Below are 8823 nucleotides of genomic sequence, written 5' to 3' on the forward strand. Positions count from 1 at the left end.
CAAATACAAAGTTAGAAACATCAAATTCCATGTGTGGCCAATAAAAATCTTCAATTAAAGTACGTAAAGTGAAAATAATACCTCTATGGCCTTAATATGGGGGACAATGAATTTCGTGCAACACAAATGATCTAAATGGAACAATTACACATAACCTTTTCTCATAAAACATAAATAACACCATATTGGGGAATATGGGAATTTCCCATAAGTTTGGGACACGTGGTCAAATCTTTAACTTGAACACTATAACTTGGATTTGTCATAACTTGAACACTATAACTCCAAATTGAGCTCTCTATAGCTCAATAGATTCCATTTTTCAAGCGCTTTCCAATGATAGGTCACATCATATGGTTTTGAGAAACTTATGGGCATGTTATCCGGGTGCCATCTTTTTAGTATTCAAAAAATGGGAATTGGGAGATTCCCAAACTCACTAATATTGTGTTAAATCCATCAGCATAAGACAATGAATCAATTGGAATCCAGTTATTGTCAGTTAATTTATTCGTATCAGCTTGAAAACTAGGGTCTTGATCATAGGTATCTTTCATAGGGGTAAGAGAATCAAAAGATATCACAGAGATATTATGAATAGTTGGTCTTCTACTCAAGGCATCGGCAACAACATTTTCTTTTCCGGGTTGATATTGGATAAGTGGATGAAAACTTTGAATAAAGGCAGCCCATTTAATGTGTCGATCAGATATTTGTGGCTGACTAAGGAGATGTTTGGTACTTTGTTGGTCAGTTTTAATCATGAATTCCGATCCCATTAAATAGTGTTTCCATTGACGTAAAGCTTATACTACAGCTAGCAATTCTTTATCGTAGGTAGAATATTTAAGTTCAAAGGGTTTAAGCTTGTAGCTAGAGTAGGCTATGGGATGAGAATATTGCATAAGGACAGCTCCTATTCCAGATCCACTAGCGTTAATGACTACTAGGAAAAATGGTCTATTAAACTTAGGGAGTTGCAATATAGGAGCATGGGTTAAAGCATGTTTGAGTAAATCAAAAGACTTTCGCTGATTTTCAGACCAATGATACACAATACATTTCTTTAATAATTTTGTCAAAGGTAATGCAAGCAATGAAAATGTTATCACAAATTTTCTGTAAAAGCTAGCAAGACTTAGGAAAGAACGTAATTCATGCACATTTTTAGGTATCGGCTAATTCAAAATTGCTTCTATCTTTTTAGGATCAACTTTAATACCTTCAAATGAAACAATATGTCCTAAGTATTCAGTTTGTGTTTGGAAAAATTCACTCTTTTCAAGATTAGCATATAATTGATTCTTTTTCAGTAATTTGAAAACCAAAGATAAATGTTCATAATGCTCGTTCTCATTCTTATTGAAAACCAATATGTCATTAAAGAAAACAATGACACAATGCTGATGCTTCAAAAATATGCGATTCATCATACGATTGAATGTGGCTGGTGCATTAATTAAACCAAAAGGCATAACAAGGTATTCATAATGTCCAAATTGAGTTCTAAATGCAGTTTTGAAAATGTCAGATGTGTCTAGTTGTACTTAATGGTATCCAGATTTAAGATCTATTTTGCTAAATATTACAGTCCCTTATAGTTTGTCCATAAGATAGTCTACCCTAGGGATAGAATATCTATTTTTGACAATGATTTTATTTAGGGGGCGATAATCACTGCACATCCTATAGGTGTTGTTTTTCTTTTTAACTAATAGGACAAGTGCACCAAATGGAGAACTATTGGGCCTAATGAGTTCTCGGGTTAACAAATTTTCAACTTGAGTTTGAATTTCTTTTTGTTCAATTTGATTATGTCGATAAGGTGCTTTACATGGTGGTTGAGAACCTCGAATTAAGTATGTTTTATGATCTTTAGGACGTGTGGGTTGTAAACTAGGTGGTAAGTCAGCAGCAAAGTAGTCTTTAAATTGTGAAAGAAATTGTGTGTGCCTAGGATGCATCTTATTTTTCTTAACTTCAATTTCATTCACCCAGATTAAGTAGGATTTGCTACCTTTTCTTAATACACGTTTGGCATGTGTATGACTAAGCAATGGAAAATTATAAAAAGTATACATACCATGCAATGTGATTTGTTTCCCATGAGAATGAATCTTCATTGAATACATGGAATAATCTATATCGGGATTATATTGATGACACCAAGGCATTCTTAAAATAATATCACTGGATTGTAAAGGCACAACCAAGAAATTTTTACATTCAACATAGTCACCAATTTTAATTTCTAAGTCATGCACTTCTTGTGTTCCATTGTATCTAGTGCCTAAGAATGCAGCCTTGATGCGATAATGAGTAGAAATAGTATGTAAATTCAATTCTTTGACCAATTTTGCAGAAATAAAATCGTGTGTACTCCCATTATCATGTAAAACAGTCTTTTCTTTATTATGCACAAGACATTTCATTGCTAATAAAGAATGGGGAATTGGTATACCTCGTAAAGTATCTGAAGTAGTGCTATGGTCATCATCATCTTCTATGAAATTTGGTAAAGTATCTGAAGTAGTGCTATTATCGTCATCGTCTTCTATGAAATCTAGCATTTCTTCATGGTCTTTATCTTCAGTCACTCCCAAATAGTTGATGTGAATAGTTGGCTTTTTGGATTGACAATTTGCCGCTAGATGTCCAGGTTGATGGCATTTATAACAGACTATGGATTTGGCTTTAGAAACATTGTTGGTAATAACATGAAGTTTAGGAATGTTGGGATTTGGCTAAAGAGATGGCTTAAGATTTGGATTTGTGTTTGATGGTAAAGCAGGGGGTCGTGTCCAAGATTTACGGAATGAAGATGGAAGAAAGCAATTTTGATTGAATCTTCGAAAATTAGAATTGAATTACTTTGTACTGAAGTTTCCATTGTTTGAAAATTGTTGTGGTCGCTTCTCTTGTCCTCGAATTTTGTCTTCAGCATCATGGGCCAAGAAAATTGCATCTTTGAGAGTCGTTGGCTTGAACATGTTCACTTCCACATAGAAGTGACCAAGTAAACCGGACATAAACTCGTGCTTATGGGTCACCTCAGGTACATATTCAAGCATTTGAAGTTTCAATAAAGCATTCTAAAAACGCTCGGTATATTGGGAAATAGGCTCATGATCTCTTTGTTGCAGCAGATCCCACCATTTGATTGCTTTTTCGTGGAATTGGGGTGAAAGAAAATTTTGCAAAAAATTCTTTTGGAAAGCCTCCCAAGTAGCAGGACAATCAATGCTTTTGCGGACAATAGTCCACCATAGGGATGCTCTGTCCACTAAATGATTAGTGACACACTTAATTTTGTCTTTTTCGGCATACTATTCTTCATGGAAATAATCATCAAACTGACTGGTAAAAGCAAGTATAGTCTTTCCATCGCGTGACCCATTGAAAGTACGAATTTTGAAAATTCTTTTACTTATCTTGGTTTCTTTCCAAATAGATTGTGCTTCAAGTGTTGCATCGATTGTACGTCGTATAATATCTTTAGATTGCGGTCCATCTTGATCGGCAGTTGTAGATTGGCCAATTGAGCTTGCAAAGTTTGACATGCTCTTTGTTCCTCTTGAAGCTGCATCATAATTAGGTTCAATTTTTGTTCCATCGTTGGTTCTGGTAAATCACATTCGACCATAAGATCTTCCATATTTTGATTGGTCATCCTGCAAAATTTCAAACAACCTCACACACTCGAAATCTTGTTAGTGGGATGAGCATAGCTTAAGTTCGGGTTTACAAGGCTTGCTTTTTTAAAAAAGTGGCTTTTTAGCAATCTTTCTTCTTCACAGTTACAGAAATTGATGTCGGCCTTCTTCCAAGCGGATATGTCTTTTGTATAATCTGCGTGTGATTCTCTGCTTGCTGGAATTCATCTCTGTCACAACGCAGGTGCAAACAGGGGCTTGTAGGGAGGTCGAAAACTAGTTCGGGATAAGACAAGTGTGAATGCCTGCTTGAGAAGGGGTTTAAGCTTGAAAATTGGAAACCTTAGAAAGCTTAAGAACTTAAGCTTAAGAAAATCTTAAAAGTTTTTTTAAAAAAAAATAATCGTCGAGGATGTCAGAATGTGTTTGACGTCGTCGTCTCGTCCTGCTACCACGTCATTGTCAAATTCCCAAATACTTTAAGTCTTAAGCGTCTTAAGATTAAGTATTAAGCTTAATTAACCACTAATGTCGAATTCTTTCTGAGAGAGGAAGTAAACTTAGCAAAGGAACTTCCCAGGTGGTCCCCCGCCAGTAGAGACTGGTTCTTCACGATCCGATTGCGTAGTAGAGGGTTCTTCGTCTCTAAGGACACGATGGCATTGACAGATTGTTACGAGACTGACTGTAGAGCCCGTTCATTCCAGGAGCTTCGCCTTTGCATGAGATAGTAAGTGATTGGAAGCCCTCAATCTCAGCTTTGCTCTGATACCACTGATGCGTAAATCGGATGCCGTATGTGTACGTAGCGAGCGCAAAAGGTCCCCAAGAACAAAGAACTCTACTTTTTACTCAAAATCCAAGAGAGTAGACTTGCGCGACATGAAGTAAGAAGACTAATTGGATACAATCTCCCCCCATGCCTTGTGTGAGCGCTCCACAAAGCATGTATTTTATATATTATTCACCTCCAAGCTCAAAAATAGCCCAAATTTACAATTAGCATAATTTAGCTTTTGTGTTTGCTTTTGTCCAAATAAAGAATAAAGCGGTTGGGCACCCCAAGAATCAGGCTGTGCCCAAATATAATGACCAATAATGAATATTTAAATCGTGCGCCCATGCACATACAAAATAATAAATATATGTCAAGTGCTTTAATAAATAAACATGTCAAAATAAATATTGACGCCACACCCATGACACGCCCCCATAAAAAATGATCATGTTTTCTAAATAACTTAAATACATGCTATCACCCAGTGCTTCCCAGCACCATTGCCGCCTACTCTACACATCAACTGAAGCATTCACAATTGTTAAAAAATAATAAAATAAAACCAACAAAAGTGAATACCTAGCAGTCTTCAGCTACAAAATAAATAAATAGGTTGGAACTCTGTCCTAACCTTAATTTAATACGAGTGTGCACTCTAAAATCATAAACGTCCATTAATTTAAATATGTATTTTGTGAAATCACCCATTATGGAATTACCCACTTGCACATTAAATTAACGAGACACCCGAAAAGGATAGGCGTCCCCATTGACTTTTCGCACAAGGAATCCACCTTGTGTACGCGCCTCGGCAAATATAATTTTACAGAATTCACCGCAAAACCTCACGGAATCCATCGTGGAATATGTCTCCTGGCATCAAATCAAGAGACTAGATTCTCATGGGAAAATAACGAAAAAGGGCCAACAATGAGGAAAGCTAGGTTTGACACATTTTATACCTATGCAAGTTTACTTTCAACATTTGTGTTAAGTGCAAAATGTTTAAAGATTTAGTTTTATCTAATCCTTTTCTAGCATAAGTTTACCTTTCAAATACTTTGGATATTATTAGTAGGTTGGTTTTATACTACTTCAACATTGTTTAAAACTTTAAATGTTAATGACAAAGTGAAAAGAATATGAGAAGATGCATTCTAGGGTACCAATTTCCTGCCCCAAGCCTAGGCATATAGTAATGAATCTCACATAAAATTTTCTTAAATAATCCAAAAAAGTATCATGGTAAGAAGAAAGGAATGAGAGATAATGAATATTGAATTAGAAAAATAAATTTAGTAGGAAAGGGCATAACTTCAAGAATAATCATTAAAAATTAAGCAAGACCTTAGACAACTAGAAGAGGGAGAGGCTAGCAAAATCCATCTCTATACAATGGCATAGTGCGATGGAAAGATTGGCATGCCCACTAAGAAGCTGTTCTCCATCATCAGGAAGAAAAATGTAATATCCCCCGCTTCTCTGCATACAGACCCCCCTCTTTTTATTAAAGGAATGTCAAAAAAATAATAATAATCCTTCCCCCATGTCATCGTCGGACATGTGGCGAGGGGAAGGAAGAAGAAGACGGCAGATGAGGTGGGGGGAGGAAACAAGGAGATGATGATGCCGAGGAAGGAGTGGAGGAGGAAGGCGATGATGTGGATGAGGAGTAGATGATGATGAAGATGGAGCAGTTGACGATGGAGGGGGAGGCCACGTGGCCAAACACCCCCCCTTGGAATCTAACGGCCAATCCGTGGGCGGCCAGCTGGGGACTCCCTGCCACCATGCAATACCACCCTCCCCACTATTCCTTCCAACAACGAGTGCATGACGGCAGGCTAAAAATGGCCGTCCAAATGGAGGGAAGAGCTATCATCACCCATAACAACCCTCCTTTCCCAATAATACCCACCTCTTCCACTATACCCCCCCCCCCCCGCCCCAATCAAAGAAGAGGAAAAAAGAATAGCACAAAGAGAGAGAGAGAGAGAGAGAGAGAGAGAGAGAGAGAGAGAGAGAGAGAGAGAGAGAGAGAGAGAGAGAGAGAGAGAGAGAGAGAGAGAGAGAGAGAGAGAGAGAGAGAGAGAGAGCCTTTTTGAAGGGTCTCCTTCTCTTCCCCTCCTTCGAGGTTGGCCACATGTACTTATTCTTCTCCCCTTTCTTGCGAGGTTATCCTCCACCCGCATGCTTGATTTTCTTCCCAATTGGCCCCTGTTATTTAAGTAAAAGGCCGTTGAAGTCTTGTGCGAGTAGCGTCTAGAAGAGAAGAAGATCAAAGATGGCCCCCGGGCGAAGAATGTCGAGTGCAGGTGGCAATTCCACAATCCACAATGAAGCCTCGGACAAGGGCATCGCTGCCAATCCAACTGCGATAATGGTCATAAGTAATATATTTCCAAATTAATAGATGTTTGCTTTGAGTCCCACATGAGATACATTAGGCCCCGTACTATGCCGCACGAAAATAGGTCATCGAAAGGAATGGGTTTCATCTCATGTATTCGAAAGATGGAGTTTGCAAAGCGCAGGTATCAAGAGAAGTAAATTGCATCTAGTTGCTATGTGACAAATTCGTACATAGCATAAATAGCATATAAGATTCCAAGGTATTGTCGACTCCCCTTTTCTTGTAAATAATAGATAGGTTTTTCCACCACACTGAAGGCATGTTGTAGCTTGCACGCTTGATAGATGGCATGGTAAGTGATCTAGCCTAAGGAAATTCATCCTAGAAACTCTAGATCTTTGCCCAAGCTCTTGCTAATAACATGAACCGATAACTCATATTTAACGGATTGGGATCTTGATGTGTGTAATTAGTGTAAACAAAGATCATAAGGATTAAAACTAAGAAGCCTTGAGATCAGTCCGATAGCTACTATATTTATCAATCCTATTCATGGTTGGGCTAGATGCAAACAACAACTCTAGGCCTCAAAGGCAAGTGGAGGGCTCAAGGATTAGGAAACCCTTGGACAAAGTAAAGACCACTACTTTTGTACTTGTTGGAAAGAAGGTTGGATAATCGATCAATGTAAGTGACTTATAGAACTTACGTCACGTACAGTGTTTGAACCCTTAACATATGCCTTAGCCGAAGTGTAAAGTAAAAATTTGCATAGTATCGCTCTTTGACCCCAAGGGGGAGAGCAAATATGTGATGGAAATGCTATCATGTCTATTATTGCATTGTTCGAAAAAATACAATTTGTTTTTTTTGGATTGATCAAACAACATCCTAAATGCTTTTACATTCAACTGATTGCTGGATTGTTGTCTGGATGATTATTCCAAGTGCTTGTGATTGATGGTAAATTCATGATTGTGCTTGATTCTTAACTGGATTAATTTTAAAAATGATATTTTGTTGGGTGGATCACCTCCAAGATCGCACCACGGTTCAGGGCACTTCTCGATTCACATACCGAAGGTTGAGTGGTGAAAAGGCTAACCATGGAAATGGTGTCTCACTTCTAGGCCGCTTGTGGGTCAGGTGGAGCTTTGGACACCCCTTGCCTAATCCAGAACGGAGTTGAAGACTGCATGGGCCCAACGTCGACGTTGGAAGATTCTATTCTAGATAAATGATGGAAATTGTGGTGCCATTTGATTTGGACTAGTTACTTCTGCTGGGCAAAAGGGATATATAATTTCTCCTGTATGGGTAGGAGACAAAGATTAACTTGAAGATAAGTTAAGAAATTTGTTTGAACTTGTTTGTCAAAAAGGATTGCTTGCACTGTTTTCGTGTCAGTGCTATAAGTTACGTGAATGAACCCTGTTTCCTAAGAAGGCTCAATTAAGGAAGCTAATTTTGAATGTCACGCATAAATGTGATAGGACCTAATTAAATAATTAAAGAACGCCGACTAAGGGAAGCGGGTAGGCAGAACCCCCGACGGGTCTGTCGTACGATAGGGTGGTCCCAGAGAACTGGGAAGCTTCTGACTTGACCCTTAGGGATTGTTAGGTTAAAACCCTGATTCATATCATAGCGACGCATCACTCTCATTTCCCATTCTCTTTGAACCGAGTGTGCCATGGATCTGCTTCGGACTGGGTATCTCTACATAAAGTAGGATGTCCAAGACCCGACGCTAGAGTGCTGTCAGGAGACCTTGATAACTAGGAACTCAGATTTTAGGTCGATCCGAGTGGGTTTTGCCACGAACGTTCTTTTGCAAGGCAGACTCGAGAAACCTAGGCGACAAACCCCCTACAATTCCATGGGAGTGCCAGGTGGCGTTGCTTAGATTTGTCTCTCGATGGACCGCTAAAAACGTTCCTGGACAGCTGGCACATTACAAAAAAAGAGAGAGATCTTGTTCTCTTGCTCACTAGGAAAGATGGTAGCAAAGCTCAACGACTTTGAAAACCTAAACATTG

The sequence above is a fragment of the Lygodium microphyllum genome, chromosome 2 (assembly GCF_053477565.2).
Source record: "Lygodium microphyllum isolate KBCC chromosome 2, Lygodium_microphyllum_v1.1.10, whole genome shotgun sequence".
Lineage (NCBI taxonomy): Eukaryota > Viridiplantae > Streptophyta > Polypodiopsida > Schizaeales > Lygodiaceae > Lygodium > Lygodium microphyllum.